The 7,152-nt window shown below is 40.3% G+C and overlaps 1 pseudogene; it reads right to left on the bottom strand.

The window, feature by feature from the left end:
* Positions 1-4,701: 4,701 nt before the first annotated feature.
* LOC147975528 (uncharacterized) lies at positions 4,702-6,908 on the bottom strand (annotated as a pseudogene).
* Positions 6,909-7,152: the final 244 nt, after the last annotated feature.

The following is a 7,152-nucleotide window of genomic DNA, read 5'->3' as shown; positions in this document are numbered from 1 at the left end:
TAAATATGCAGAGGCATTTAGTGTGCAATGTTGAATAATAATTTTAGTGATTTGCTACAGTAGAGAGTGATAAGGTTTTTGCATTGGTTTATACTAACTTATCTCACGAGTTCTTGTTGAGTTTTGTGTGGATGAAGCTTTTGAGATTTAGGAAAACCGTGATATGAGAAGAATTAAGGAGACATAAAAGCTCAAGATTGGGGATGCCCAAGGCACCCCAAGTTAATATTTCAAGAAGTCTCAAGCATCTAAGCTTGGGGATGCCCCGATAGGCATTCCACCTTTCCTCTTCAACAATTATCGGTTAGTATCGGTGGAGCCTAAGTTTTTGCTTCTTCACATGAGTTTTGCTATTATTATAATAGTCATTTTGTTTGTTTTGCTTTCTTTTATAATAAAATTCTTAGATCTGAAAGTTTTTAAATAAAATAGAGTCCTCAAATAGTTGCCAGGGAGGCTAGGTAAGTGGAATTCACATCTCGTCAACGAAGCTCTTTTCTATGGAATTGCTCTAGTGCTTCACTTATATCTTTTTGAGCATGGTGTGCTTTAGTATATTTGAATAAATTCTCTCTTGCTTCACTTAAATTAATTTGAGAGAAACAAATATTATGCTGATGATCTTTATTTATATCTTATTGGAGTAACTTGTCATTTACTCTTGAAGTTCACTTATATCCTATGAGTAAATTGTTGAATAAACTGAATGTCATGAAGTTGAAATCATATCATGCCTAGTGGTAGCTTCACATTAGGTTTATAAAGTGAAATCTTTTGAGGCTTGAAAATCACAATATTGCTCATACAAGCAATTCACGAATAATTAGTATAAGGAAGAGAACTTTCACATGCAAATACACTATCTTGGAAATCTTTTGTGATTGTGAGCCCCCATCAAAATATTATATGCCAAAATTGTTGACGTTGGACAAGGAAGACAATGTAATGGTTTATGTTTGTTCATATTCACGTAGAAGTTATATTGTCATAGATCCTTCAACATGTGGTGCTTGCCCCCCATCTTTGCTAGCCAAAAATTCCGCACCAAGTAGAGATACTACTTGTGCATCCAAAAACCCTTAAACCCAAATATTATCTTCAAGAGTCCACCATACCTACCTAAGGATTGAGCAAGATTTTTCAAGTAAGTTGTCATCGGTGCAATAAGGCAATAAAAATTGCTTCTTAAAGCATGAGATCATTTAGTGTAAGAGAAAATTGAGCATTTTACGAACTTGGGATGGTGAAGAATAAAAGCGACAGACTGCATAATAAAGGTTTCCATCACAAGGGGCAATACAATGTGACGTTCTTTCACACTAAGGGATTAAGCATACAAACAAATAAGTGCATGGCAACCTCTCCTTCCCTCTGCGAATGGCCTACCTTCTACTTTTATGTATTTACTTTTATGCAAAGAGTCAAAGTTCTTCTCTCTATTCCTTTTTATTTTTATCTTTTGGCAAGCATCATGTGGTGAGGAAAGATCTAGGCACATATATCCAGTTGGATATGGGTACCATGAGTTTTTATTATTATGGACATCACCCCTCAGGTGAATACGTTGGGAGGCAAAATTATAAGACCCTATCTTTCTATGTGTCCGGTTGAAATGTTTTGCTCATGTGTATGCAGTGAGTGTTAGCAATCATAGAAGACTATATGATGGTTGATTATGTGGAGCTCTTACTTAAACTCTTTTGAATAAGTTGAATTGCAATTTCTTGGTGACTAAGAACATAGGTTGTTGAGTTTCAAGAGAGTTCATTGTTTAAACCTTAACATGTGAATTGGTTGCTACTTTAACGTGAGAAGTTTCATAAGAAAGAATTGTTGTTATGATGCTAGGAAAAGTGATTGAAATTATCATTGATCAAACTTATGCACTTTGCTAGCATTCACACTACATAAATTATTTCTTTTATCATTTACCTACTCGAGGACGAGTAGAAACTCAGCTTGGGGATGCTGATACGTCTCCAACGTATCTAGAGTTTATGAAGTCATGTTGTTTTATTATCATTCTTGGATGTTTTACAATCATTTTATAGCAACTTTATATCATTTTTTGGGACTAACCTATTAACCCAGTGCCTAGTGCTAGCTGTTGTTTTTTGTTTGTTTTTTATATCGCAGGAAATCAATATCAAACGGAGTCCAAACACCACGAAATGTTTTGGAGATTTTTTATGGACCAAGACACCCAGGATGGGCCAGAGAAGCACCTGGGGTTGCCCCAAGGGGTCACAATCCACCAGGGCGCGCCTGGGGGCCCAGGCATGCCCAACTGGGTTATGCCCACCTCGGTGGCCCCCCGCACCCCCTCTTTACCCTATAAATTCCCAAAAACTCCAAAAACCCTCGGGGTTAACCTAGATCAGAAGTTCCACTGCCGCAAAGCTCTGTAACCACCAAAAACCAATCTAGGGGAATCATCTCAGGTGGCCATCTTCATCATCCCGACAGCCACCACGATGAGGAGGGAGTAGTCCACCCTCGGGGTTGAGGGTTTGTACCAGTAGCTATGTGTTTAATCTCTCTCTCTCTCTCTTGTGTCCTTGAGATGTCACGATCTTGATGTATCGCGGGCTTTGTTAATATAGTTAGATCATATGGTGTTTTCCCCTCTCTGTCTTCTTGTGATGAATTGAGTTTTCCCCTTTGAGATTTCGTTGTTATTGGATTGAATACATCTATAGATTTGAGAACACTTGATATATGTCTTGCAATTGAATACTCGTGGTGACAATGGGGTATCATATTGATTCACTAGATATATGTTTTGGCACTCAACTCGCGGATTCCCGAGGTGACATTGGGGTAATCTATGCATAGGGGTTGATGCACGTTCTTGTCTTTGTTTCTCCGGTATAAATCTTGGGGCACTCTTTGAAGTTCTTTGTGTTGGATTGGATATTATGAATCTGAATTTGCTTTGGTGTTATTTTAGTACAAACACTTGGTTAGATCGATCGGAAAGAATAGCTTTATGTTATTTTAGTACGAACTCTAGGATAGATTGATCGGAAAGAATAGCTTTGAGGTGGTTTTGTACCCTACAAACAATTTCGTCTTATGTTCTCCGCTAGATAGGAACTTTGGAGTGATTCTTCATTGCATGTTGAGGGACGGTTATAGGATCCAATTATATTAGCAATGTTGAGAGATTGCACTAGTGAAAGTACGGACCCTAGGCCTTGTTTTTAAGCATTGCAATACCGTTTTTGTGCCCATTTACTATTTGCTACCTTGCTGTTTTTATTTATTCAGATTATAAAAAATATATTTATACCATCAATATTATGCTGTTATCATCATCTCTTCGCCGAACTAGTGCACCTATACAATTTGCCATTGTATTGGGTGTGTTGGGGACACAAGAGATTTCTTGTATTTGGTTGCAGGGTCGTTTGAGGGACACCATCTTCATCCTACACCTCTCATGGATTGATAAATCTTAGGTCATCAACTTGAGGGAAAATTGCTACTGTCCTACAAAACTCTACGCTTGGAGGCCCAACATGTGTCTACAAGAATAAAGTTGCATAGTAGACATCACCCGACAACCAGTCTAGGGAACTCACATGTCCTCCATCAAGGTACTCGCCCATCTGCATTGCCGGTTTCAAATGCGTGGGTTACGACCACATGTTGTGTGTCGCCTGCAAGGAAGCAACATATGTGGCCTCTGTGATTATAAGTACGTGTTTGTGAAAATAATACAATTAAATTTCAATTTAGTATGACTCCCTTTTTTATTATCCTTTTTTTGGTTGACTTGTGATGTCTGCTAACCATCTGCTAATCATATTCGCTATACACATAGTATCACTTTCGATTTTGATCAATGTATCAACTCTCAATAACCACAGCTAAGTTCCAATTTACATGATGGCCTCAATGATCAGCTAAGTTCATGTTTACATAAGTATATGCTTTGTGGATTTTGGATAGCAATATGAATCATGGAACCATTTCTTTTGGCAATTCCTTTACTACACACTCATTTGTGTTGAGGGACATGCTTAGATCAAATCAGTAGGGGATAAAATAGTCCTTCTATTTAAATAAATGATGCACGTGACTACCATGGAGTTTGCGATGATGGTAAGGAGCTGGCACTAGGAAGGGGAACCGGTGGTGGTTGGTTCAGTAACGATTTGTGCACCGCCTGTCATTTTTGTTTGAGCAGGTAACATTGCTATCTCTATTATATCTTTGTTATTTTTCCTGTGCTTTCGAAGTTCTGACTGATCAAGAAAGAAGAAATGGACGGAAGCATTCCAATGCATGCCGTTCCAATGTTTTGGTTCATGAATAAATGGACACTGCTTTGTTGATCATTGACATGTGGACTTTGCTACAGGTAGTGGAAAAGTTTCTGACAGGAAAAAGTTTCAATTTGTTTCATTTTTAGCTGGTGATGATGATCTTGGGGCATATCCTGCTATGAGATTGCTATCATTTGATTTGACATCCTTATGTTTCTTTTTGAATGTCATATCATCCCTCTACATTTTGGACAGAAAAACATTGTGGGTTATCCATTTTAGTTTTACTACTACTTCTCTTAGAACTTAAGGGCTAGCAACTAGAACATGGTCGGTCACTTGTTTCGCCACCAATTATGATGTTGCATTGATCATACATAAGGCTCTATTTCTAGCCTTTTTATTCATTTTGTTAATTATGAAAACACTACTACAAGGAGCTGTATCAGTATATTGTGTCATCAAATGAAAGATTCAAGCCTTCATTCTCACATGGCAATGAAAAACATAGTGTTGTAGGGTGGAACCCTAAGATGGATCTTTCACGAATTGGAGGGGAAATCCCCAAGAACAAGATGAACACAAAGGGGAAATCACAAGAGGAACACTCAAGAACAAGTCCAAATCACACATCCACTAGACTCAAATCCACACAAGATCCACAAAAGTACATGAACAACTAGAGGAACATGGATACATGGTAAAGTTCATTCCAAATCCCAAAGGGAGATGAGGTCTTGATGAATCCCTAAGGGTCTTCTCCAATGGAGGCCTTGAACTCCAATGGAGCCTTCTCTCTAAAGAGGAATCCCCAAGGGGAGATACATGAGCTAAGCTCTAATGTTTAGATCTATTATTAGCTAAGTGTAAATGGAGGAGATGTAGGAGTATATATAGGTCCATGTCATGAAGGGGTAAGGAGGGACGAAATGGGGATTACATGGGCAAAGCCTGCAGCAACATTCAGGGGGGGCCCGTCTGCACGGGGTAAGTGGAGCCCGTGCGCACAGGGTATCCAGAGACCTAAGGCATGAGCCCGTGCACATGGGGTCCGTGAGGCCCGTGGACACGGGGATCCCGTGGGCATGGTACACGCCCATACCCACGGGGTCTTCTGGACCGCCAGCCTGGGAGGCCCGTGGGCACAGGGTCGGAGGGGCCCGTGCGCACGGGGTCGCCTGGGAGCTGCTGCCTTCTTCTTGGTGCTTCCTTCCCCGCTTACAGGCTTCCCTCTTGGATGGTGTAGATGTTCTCTTCTTCTTGGACACCTCCTCGCTGAATGTGTAGCTCCGCTCACACCTATGTATGCACAGGAGAGAGGGGTCAAGTAGTATACCATCCTCGAAAGGTACAAGTGGACACGTGTAAAGGAGGATTCAGCTTTGTATGCAAGAAGTAGATGTCGCACGTGTCACTTGCCAAACGGACTCTTGACATGGTGATGTCCATAGGATGCTCCGCATCATCCCCTTCCCCTGGGGAAATATCCTACCTCGGATCAAAAAACCAAATCACCATGGGAAAGATATGATGTCGACATGCATTCATCATCTTGTAGCTCGAAATGGGCACTCTCCAATGTCACATTGTCTTGGAATTCCTTTAAAAGGAGCAAAGACAACAAACACTTGGAAAAACAAACGTGGTTAGCGTTAGTGCAAAACCAAGCATTCAAGAGGTGATTCACCCAACTAGTGTCGTCATCAAGCATAGCATATGGTTTGAAAATGAAGTGTGGCATGGCATTTAAGCATATAAATTTAGCACAATCAAGGACATCATGTAAACAAGCATGCAAATGTGAGGTAGGGATGGAAATAAGTTTGACAAGTGAACAAGCATCTACCTCAAGGTCATAGCAAGAATGCGCAAAGTGCTCAACAAAAGGTCTATGGTAGGCATAAGAATCATCCACAACACCAAATATAATGATGTGTCTAAACACATGGGGCAAGTGCAAGACAATCCAAGCATAATGTGCATAGGGTGTAGTGAAGATACCATGGCACTCAACACAATGTAAAGAGAAATTGTTCAACATGTGTGAGGCAATCAACTCAATCATGTGACAATCAAAGGTGCATGGCGTATGTGAAGAAATGACATTGTTACAACCAAACATATGATAGGAGCGAATAATGAACAAGTTGGATGCAACACACAAGGCATATATGTCATGAGCCATAGCAATGCGGAAATCATGAATGAAAGCACTATCTCTAACATGTGTGCAACCAAGCGGTCCAGATGACTAATAAGTTTCATGGTGGAAGCAACACACGTAGTATGATCCACAATATCCATGCTCATGGTTTTCTATTTCTCGAAAGAGAAGGATATCACCACAAAAGCATGTCCTTGTGCATCCTTCACGATGCCAAAGTGGTAGGAAATGTGGTGTAGAAGCGAGTCGTGGTCGAATGTATGAGGCTCGCTCTCAAGAGCTCGAATGGTCAACTCACGTGAAGTGGAAGTCGACCCAAAGTCCAAGTATCCTACACATGCACAAAAGAAAGCAAACAACGTACGTGCATGGTAGATAAACACATCATCCATCATGATGGTTCTCTTCTCTTGCACATAACCGTTAGAAGAAAAAGTGCATGAGAAATATGATGCAACAATTGCAATTTTCATGGCACTAGCCATATGGTGCAAAGAAGGAAGACAAGCATGCTTCACAAGAAATATGTCAAAAGCTCCAAACATATGCGAGAAAGCTATGGGGGCAATCTCATTAGCAAGGCTAAAAGCATTGTTGCACTCAATACAAGGAAAGTCATCTAGCATGAGAGAGGTAACATATGGAGACATATGACAAGAAGCAATATAATCATGTGCAAAGCATGTAAGTGGATGCCATCAACCGCATGAAACGAGC

This window comes from Triticum urartu, chromosome 4A, assembly GCF_056163025.1.
Source record: "Triticum urartu cultivar PI428250 chromosome 4A, HENAU_Tu73, whole genome shotgun sequence".
In the NCBI taxonomy this organism is placed as follows: Eukaryota; Viridiplantae; Streptophyta; class Magnoliopsida; order Poales; family Poaceae; genus Triticum; species Triticum urartu.
This window is presented reverse-complemented; position numbering and strand designations above follow the sequence as displayed.